The sequence below is a fragment of the Eublepharis macularius genome, chromosome 18 (assembly GCF_028583425.1).
Source record: "Eublepharis macularius isolate TG4126 chromosome 18, MPM_Emac_v1.0, whole genome shotgun sequence".
In the NCBI taxonomy this organism is placed as follows: domain Eukaryota; kingdom Metazoa; phylum Chordata; class Lepidosauria; order Squamata; family Eublepharidae; genus Eublepharis; species Eublepharis macularius.
In genome coordinates, this window is record NC_072807.1 from 7,992,910 (window position 1) to 8,000,974 (window position 8,065).

Genomic DNA, 8,065 nt, shown 5'->3' on the forward strand with positions numbered 1-8,065 from the left:
ATTGAGAGCAGGCTTGTGACTAGAGAAACGATTTGCAAATGCAGGCTTTCTCTGACTTTTAAGGCAGCGATCCTAACAGTTCTAACAGAGAGGGGAGGACTTCACCGACATGTCAGCTTTCTCTAGAGCATTCCCCCCCCCCCAGCAAGACGATTTGCAAAAGCTGCTGTCGTAGGCTTTCTCCGTCTCTTCAGGCAGCCGTGCTAACAGAGAGGGGAAGGAACAGAAGGAAAAGGGGTGTGGGAGTACCCAGAAAGACTTGCGAAAATGATCAAGTGCCCTTCGCGTGAAAGATGTCACTTGTAGCGAGGCTCTGAGACACACTTTACTGGGCTGTAGCTTTAACTGAGATTGAGCCTTCTCCGTTTGCAATCGCTGGGCCTTGCCTTTTTTAGAATTTCCTTTTCTGGAAGGAGAAGGCAGTTTTCTAGCAGAGGGCTCAACAGAGTCTGTGTTAATTTTGGTGTGCGGCAGAAACTTCTGAGTAAGCTGGTCAAGTTTATCTTCAATTATATTTCATCTAACAAAAATAGATTCCACGGTTTTTGCTGTTAGTTGCATGGAGTCTAATAGCATGATATTGAGGCTTCTGTTGTTAACAAGAACAGAGTATTTTGTTGCTGTTTGCTGCCAGCATGGTTTAACTCCCTTCTCCACTACACAATTAGGGTCCTCTTCAAGGTTTAAGGGGGTGTGTGTGAAGCTATTAGAAGTTAGAAAAACAGACCTCTGCGGCTATAAGCACAGCATGAAAAGGCCATCCGTTTTAGTCTGTTTACATGCCAGGGGAGAAGGTAAATCTTTTGTGTGTCATGAGCTCTTTTAGACACTCCCATTAGTTAAAAAAAACAGCGCCTCCCCAGCTCCAAATGCAGAAAGACAGGGGAAAAAATGCTGCACATCTCCAAATGAAGCTCAAAGTGAGTTTCCCAGTTCTTCAGTTGGGAGACCACATCAGTAACTCACCCAGTTTATTCCGCAATGTCTCCCGGCTCCTCAGGTTTGGGGTCTCAGAGTCAGCATTGACTGCCAGGGGAAAAAAACCAAACAGTCCAGAGGAACTAAAAGACACTCTGATGTACACTGTGAGAGCATCTTTGATAGTGCTAAATTTAAGCTGTAACTTATCAAAGCTCAGCACAGACACTTATCTTAAAGCCAAGTAGAAGCAGGAGCAACACACTGGTTTCTCTGCTCCTGAGAGAAATAGCCACCTACAGTTCTTGTTCTCGCAATGAAAACAGAGCTGAATTGGCACTTTGCCCTCCAGAGTCCAGACTCACTCGCAGATGCAATCACACAAAGGGAGCTCCCGTGAAAGTAGCATGCGTGTGAACTGAGGAAAACATATAAAATCCTGCACTTGAGTGTCCCCAGGTAATTCGCAATATGTAGAGAGACTGTCAGAGGAAGAGCCCGAGGACAAGCAAAGTCAAGACAGGCCTGGTGCTGCAGAGGGACTGCCTGACCATGAGCCAGCAGTGCCAGAAACGACTCTGCCAAAGCCTGCAAGTCAGTCCTTGCTGCCTGCCTCAGAGATCACCGCTGGGCCCCAGCAGGCAGGACATGAACCAGGCCCACAGCCCCTCTGGATCGCTGGAACGGCAGCAGCGAAGGGCCCAGGCAGAGGCGGCGTTAAGGAGGCAGAATGCAAGGCTGGTAGGGAGCTGCTTCCCGGCAGACTTACAACAGAACATCAAGTTGGATACTTCCTTGTGGGATCGTGGCCAGAGGAAAGCATAGCCTTCGGAGCTCCAACACTGCCAGCAGATGCAGCTGAGCCAGGTCTCCCCTCACTCGTTTAACACTGAGGCTTGAGAGAGTCGTATTGCTGGATCAACCAGTCCACTAGGTGAAAGCCCTCTGTTCCAGCTCCAGCTGCTCCTGTCTCAGAGGCCAGCCAACTGTGCAAGGCAGTTGATCCAGCCCAAGCAGATGGAGGCCCTGCCATCAGCAAACAAGGCTCTTTGTGCTCAGGTGAGTCTTTGGGGATAGCAAATGGCTGCCCTGCAAGGCCAGCTCCAGCAGCAGGAGGTTCCACAGGTGTCTCTACCTGCCCCCCCACGAAGGAGCTGCCCCATCAGCATCCCAGAGAAATCCAAGGGAGGTGTCAGTCTGTTTCTGTCTTTCCTAGTTCAGTGCAAGCTCTACATGGAAATACAACCGGAGGAGCTCCCCAGCGATCGGACCAAGGTCTGCTTTTGTTCAGCCTCCTTAAAGGGACCACAGCCAAATGGGCCACACCTTTGCCGTTGGAAATCAGCCCTGTTACGACTCCTTTCCTTTCTCTCAGTTGGATTTTGCCTTTAGCCCTTTTCTTCTTTTGCACTCTCTGGGTAGATTGCTGCCTCCAGGAATTATATTCCAAAATAAATTTCCCCTTTTTTAATGTGCCCAAGCATCAGGCTCCTTCGTGGGACTATGTGGCCCTGAGGAAAGGGATGGGATATGGGAATAACAGATACTCTGGGTTGGAAAAAAATAAAACTTTTATTTTTACAAGAAGCATATCAGTTTCATATTATTTCTTAAGCTTGATGGTTTCAAAGGAGTGTTATTTGTTCTTAAAGTTACTTTTCATAGACACAGTCACTCAGATCTTCTTTCAGGTTGCACTCACTGACTGAATGTTCTTTCACAAACATACAGAGTTCAGGCTTCACATAGATTGCTTAATTGAACTAGAACGAGAATCCTTTCAGGCTTCCACACAGGTTGCCTGCTTTGCCCAAGTCTGAATCTTTTCTCTCCACTCAGTAACTAAAAACTGCAGTTCATTTCACCCACACTCTGTCATCAACCAATCATCTCACTCACTCATCCCACTCTTTTGTCCCCACTCTTCATCTGTACCACATCAAACAAACAAACAAACAAACAAACAAACAAACAAACAAACAAACAAACAAACAAACAAACAAACAAACAAACAAACAATCAATCAATCAATCAATCAATCAATCAATCAAACAAACAAACAAACAAACAAACAAACAAACTCCCTCCCTCCCTCCCTCCCTCCCTCCCTCCCTGTGGAATTAATTGACAAATCAATTAATTTGATTACTGTGGAAGTAATTGACAAATCAAAGAGGGATATGGAAGGTTAACTATGATGAATCTTTGACATCTGTGCTCTTTGAGAAAGAAGCTTGGAAACGGACCTTACAAGGATCTGGACCGTCCGTTAGAGAATGCAGTCACAGAACCAACTACGTGTACCTATGATTATAGGTCTTTTTGATCTGTGACATTCACAGTGTCTGGAATTACCCTTATACTGTACCTGTATTGTACCTGTATGCAAGGCAAATCGAGTTCTATATGAGAAATAGTGTCATAGGATGCCAAAAGCAATTGCACTTTAGTAACATCCATGATAGCACTTTGAGCATGGGACACTTTAATGAATTGTTTTTAGAACGCATAAGATGCCTGCATAATTGAGGTCTAGGGAGGTTGCAATATATGGTGTAGTATATGGTTGTGTCAAGAGAAACAAAAGAATATACAAATTGTTTATTACATCCCTTACTCTGTATAAACAAATTTGTGAAACAGTACTCAATTAATATATCCTTTATTAAAACAATTGTGAAGACATAATACCACACGGGAGATTCTCTGTTGTGACAATTACATTACCGTGTTGCTCTATTTTGTTGTACATGTGTATGTTATGGGCAACATATTAATCCTCTGACACAGTACTGTTCAATGCCTGTTATTTGGAAGTTCAGTGTTATCTCTCCTTTGAAGTTAAACACTTTCACTTCTGCAGCCAACGGCCTTGAGGCCAGATGCAGCTAGTCTGAATTGTATCTTCCCTGAGAACAGGGATGATTTCATACCCAATGTGCTATTGCTGCCTATCGTAGTCTAAACTCTGATACTTTTTGTCTCTGGCGTTCGTGCCAGAATTTCAACGGGCTACTAACCTGGGGGCGGGACATTAACCTATAACTAACCAGGCTTTCCCTCAACACGTCACTTCTGCCAATTCCACTGTCTGAGCACCTTGAACCTGGTAGATCTCTAATAAAAGTTACTTCAACCAAAGCACCTGTGTGATTGCTGTGGAGAACTTGGGGATTTACTTGCCAAGGATTGACAGTAGGAAAAGAAGCAGACACAAACCGAGATGGATTGATTCAATAAAGGAAGCCACGGCCTTCCGTATGCAAAAACTGAGCAAGGCTGTCCGTAACAGGACATTTTGGAGTTCATAAATTCATAGGATCACCATCAGTTGGAAGCAACTTGAATGGTACATAACGCATAGGTCTATATCATCAGATCATAATTTGTGTAATTATTATTATTTTATTATTATTTATGTCATTTATAGTCCGCCTTTCTCACTGAGATGCAAGGTGGATTACACAGTGTGAGATTAGTCCATTCAGTATCAAGAACATAAACAATGCCATAGGGTAAATAGATATAAGTTTACAAATATATAGCATTAGCAGGAATCCAATACAACATAGTGGTGAAGTCCATGGTTCCTAACTCGTTAGCAAAGCATCTGATAATGGTCCTAGCTCCAAGGGTTAACAACAGCCATGGACTATTTCTATGCATCTAACAGAGGTTTAATAAGTAGACAATGAATCAGGTGGAACTTTTCAGGATACCAAGCTAAGCAGGATCGCTGGATAATTGCTACAACACTCACTTGTGTTACAAAGAGAGCTACAGGGGCTAGTTCACAAAATGGGAACCAGTCCACAGACACTTTATAATTTATAGCAAATGGACTGATACTAAAAAAGAAAACATGGAAAGCAATTCTAGAAAGCTTTCTTAAAAGAGGCGAAAATATATATTTTTTAAAGGTGCTACAAATAAAAGTCACAGCAGCTGCAATCATACAAGCCACCCCTAGATGTCAGCCTTTATTCAACAATTCAAACATCCTTTCCGACAGAGAAGAGCTATAAAAGGAAAAGCAATTCAACTTACATGTTTTAAATGATACCAGTTAGCATTGCAAATCAAAAATAGTGATGAATGACAACAACTAAATAAACTTGAAATTGATGTATGAAGTTATGGTTAGGTCAATCTAAAATTAAACTAAAAATAACCAAATGTTCTTAACTCCAAAAATAGCCCATAGGCAAACAGAAATATTGAGGCGAAGTTTTAAAAACTACATTGGTGAAAGGCGTAAAAGAAGAAACTTTCCAATCACCATAGTGAACCAGCAGACTGGTATTCAAAAGAGACTTTAATTTATATGTGTGTGTTATGTGCGGCCTGTCAAGTCGACTCCGACCTAAGGCAACTTTACGAATTGAAAGACCTCCAAAATGCCCTATCATTAACACACTTGCTCAGATCCTGCAAACTGGAGGCCGTGGCTTCTTTTATTGAATCAAGCCATTTCTTTGTGGGTCTTCCTCTTTTCCTACTGCCTTCCACTTTTCCTAGCATAATTGACTTTCCCAGAGAATTTTGTCTTCTCATGATGGAACCAAAATAAGATAGCCACAGTCAGTTTCATAATTTTAGCTCCTAGAGATGATTCAGGCTTGATTTGATCTAGAACCCACTCATTTGTTTTTTGGACTATCCATGGTATCCATAAAACTCTCCTCCAGCACCACATTTCAAATGAACTTTCTTCTGGTCATTTCATTGGACAAGTGATATGTCACTATGTCCACAAAAGCAGACTATCATGATTCCCCTACAGAACAGTTCTACTGGTACAGACTAGGATTTCTTTCTTGGACAAATCATGGCGCAAGTAGAGCTTGCCACCTTTTGTCACAAAGTGAGGGCAGGATAGATCCCTTTTTATGAATTTCATGGCAGGTAGCAACTCTGCAGTTACGGTGCCCATGGCAGCCATTTTGTAGTGGTGATCAAGAAACTTTCTTCAAATTTCAAATTCACCTACTGGCTCAGCAAGATTGGGGACCCTTGTATCTAAGCTGTACCACTTCAGAAGACTGCATGTGGGTGTACACATAACTGAATGCTACATAGTTTTTAAAAACTTCTCTGCACACAGCAATTTTAAAAAGGGAGGCGGATTCTACAATGTTCAGACTACAGCGTAACCTTTCAGGTTTCTAAATGTTCCTTTATGAAACGTTGCCAGTTTGTGAGTTTGCAGTTGTATAAGCCTACTGCAGTCATTGATATTACCAAATAAATTTAGCCATAATGTCACTTTTTGTTTTGTTTATCGATGCTTTCCTCTATGAGAACGTATGAGAACAAAGTCAGTCTATTACACTAAAGAAAGAATTGAATCAGCCAAAGTGATAATGCTGAGCTTAAGCTTCAGTATTATGATTTTGGGCTTCTAAGACCATCAAGTCCATAGTCTGCAAGAACAGTCCTGTGGTGACAGAAAGTGCCCTCAAGTCATAGCTAACTTATGGCGACCCCTGCTGGGGTTTTCAAGGCAAGAGACTAACAAAGGTGGTTTGCCATTGCCTGCCTCTGCAATCTTCATCTCCTTTGGAGATCTCCCATCCAATTATCTTTCTGGATAACTGTTCTGCTCCATGATTAATAAAGTCAGTAAAGCAGTGCAGGACATAGAAGCAGTAAAATATAATCCAGTTTCATCAAAAAAAGACAAGACAAATGTGTGTTAGGCAAAAGACCAACCAGAACTTCCAAAAATCTGTTTTGGACAACTTTTAACTTGAAAGCAAGCACATCAAAAAGAATGAGATTCCACAAAAAGTAAAAATGCAACCAGATTCAAAATAGATTGGTTGTTGTGGGTTTTCCGGGCTGTATTGCCGTGGTCTTGGCATTGTAGTTCCTGACGTTTCGCCAGCAGCTGTGGCTGGCATCTTCAGAGGTGTAGCACCAAAAGACGGAGATCTCTCAGTGTCACAGTGTGGAAAAGATGTAGGTCATTTGTATCTACTCAGGAGGGGTGGGGAGTAGATACAAATGACCTACATCTTTTCCACACTGTGACACTGAGAGATCTCCGTCTTTTGGTGCTACACCTCTGAAGATGCCAGCCACAGCTGCTGGCGAAACGTCAGGAACTACAATGCCAAGACCACGGCAATACAGCCCGGAAAACCCACAACAACCATCGTTCTCCGGCCATGAAAGCCTTTGACAATACATCAAAATAGATTACTAGTAACAAAACCAGTTGTGGGAAAAAATACAATGGGCTCTAGAAAGGGGAGGGTGGGCAGGCGGACATTGCCTCCTCCTCCGTGATTGATCCCGGCCGAGTGAAGGCAGGGGGCAGACATTGCCACCTGCTTTGCTCCTGCTCCTGGCCAGGTGAAGGAGGGGCGGGCATTGCCACCTGCTCCAGTACTGATCCCAGCCTGGTGAAGGGGGGTGGGCATTACTGCCTGTTCTGCGCATGATCCCAGCAGGGTGAAGTGGGTGGGGGGCAGGCATTGCAACTTGCTCTACGCCTGATTCCAGCAGGGTGAAGGAGAGACAGGCATTGCCACCTGCTCTGCTCCTGATCCTGGGTGGGTGAAGGGAAGTCGGGCATTGGCTCCTGCTCCGCACCTGATCCCGGTCGGTTGGTGGTGAGGTGGCGGGGATTGCCACCTGCTCTACTCCTGATCCAAGCTAGGTGAAGGTGCGGGCAGACACTGCCACCTGCTCCACATCTGATCCCAGCTGGGTGAAGGGGGGGCGGCGGGTATTGCTGCCTGCTCCACTCCTGATCCTGGGCAGGTAAAGGGAACTTGGGCTTTGCCGCCTACTCTGCACCTGATCTGGACTTTGACACGATCCTCTGAAGATTTTGAAGGAAATATGGATCTCTAAATATGTATATTTCCCAGCATGCTGTTTTCCATCTTGGGACCGTAACAGTGTATGGACTAGTGCAATATTGAAGTATTTATTTATATATTTATTGTATGTTAAGCACTAGTCATTTATTGTTACAGAGGGATTCACTGTGAGTTGCATACTGATTTGGAAGTTGTCGTGTATTTTGGACATATGACTTGTACCTATAAAATAGACACGCTTTTGTAGTAAATATTTTTTTGAAGCTAAATTGGCATTGACATCTGAGTAAGCTTTCACAATAGTTGTTTTTCCTTTG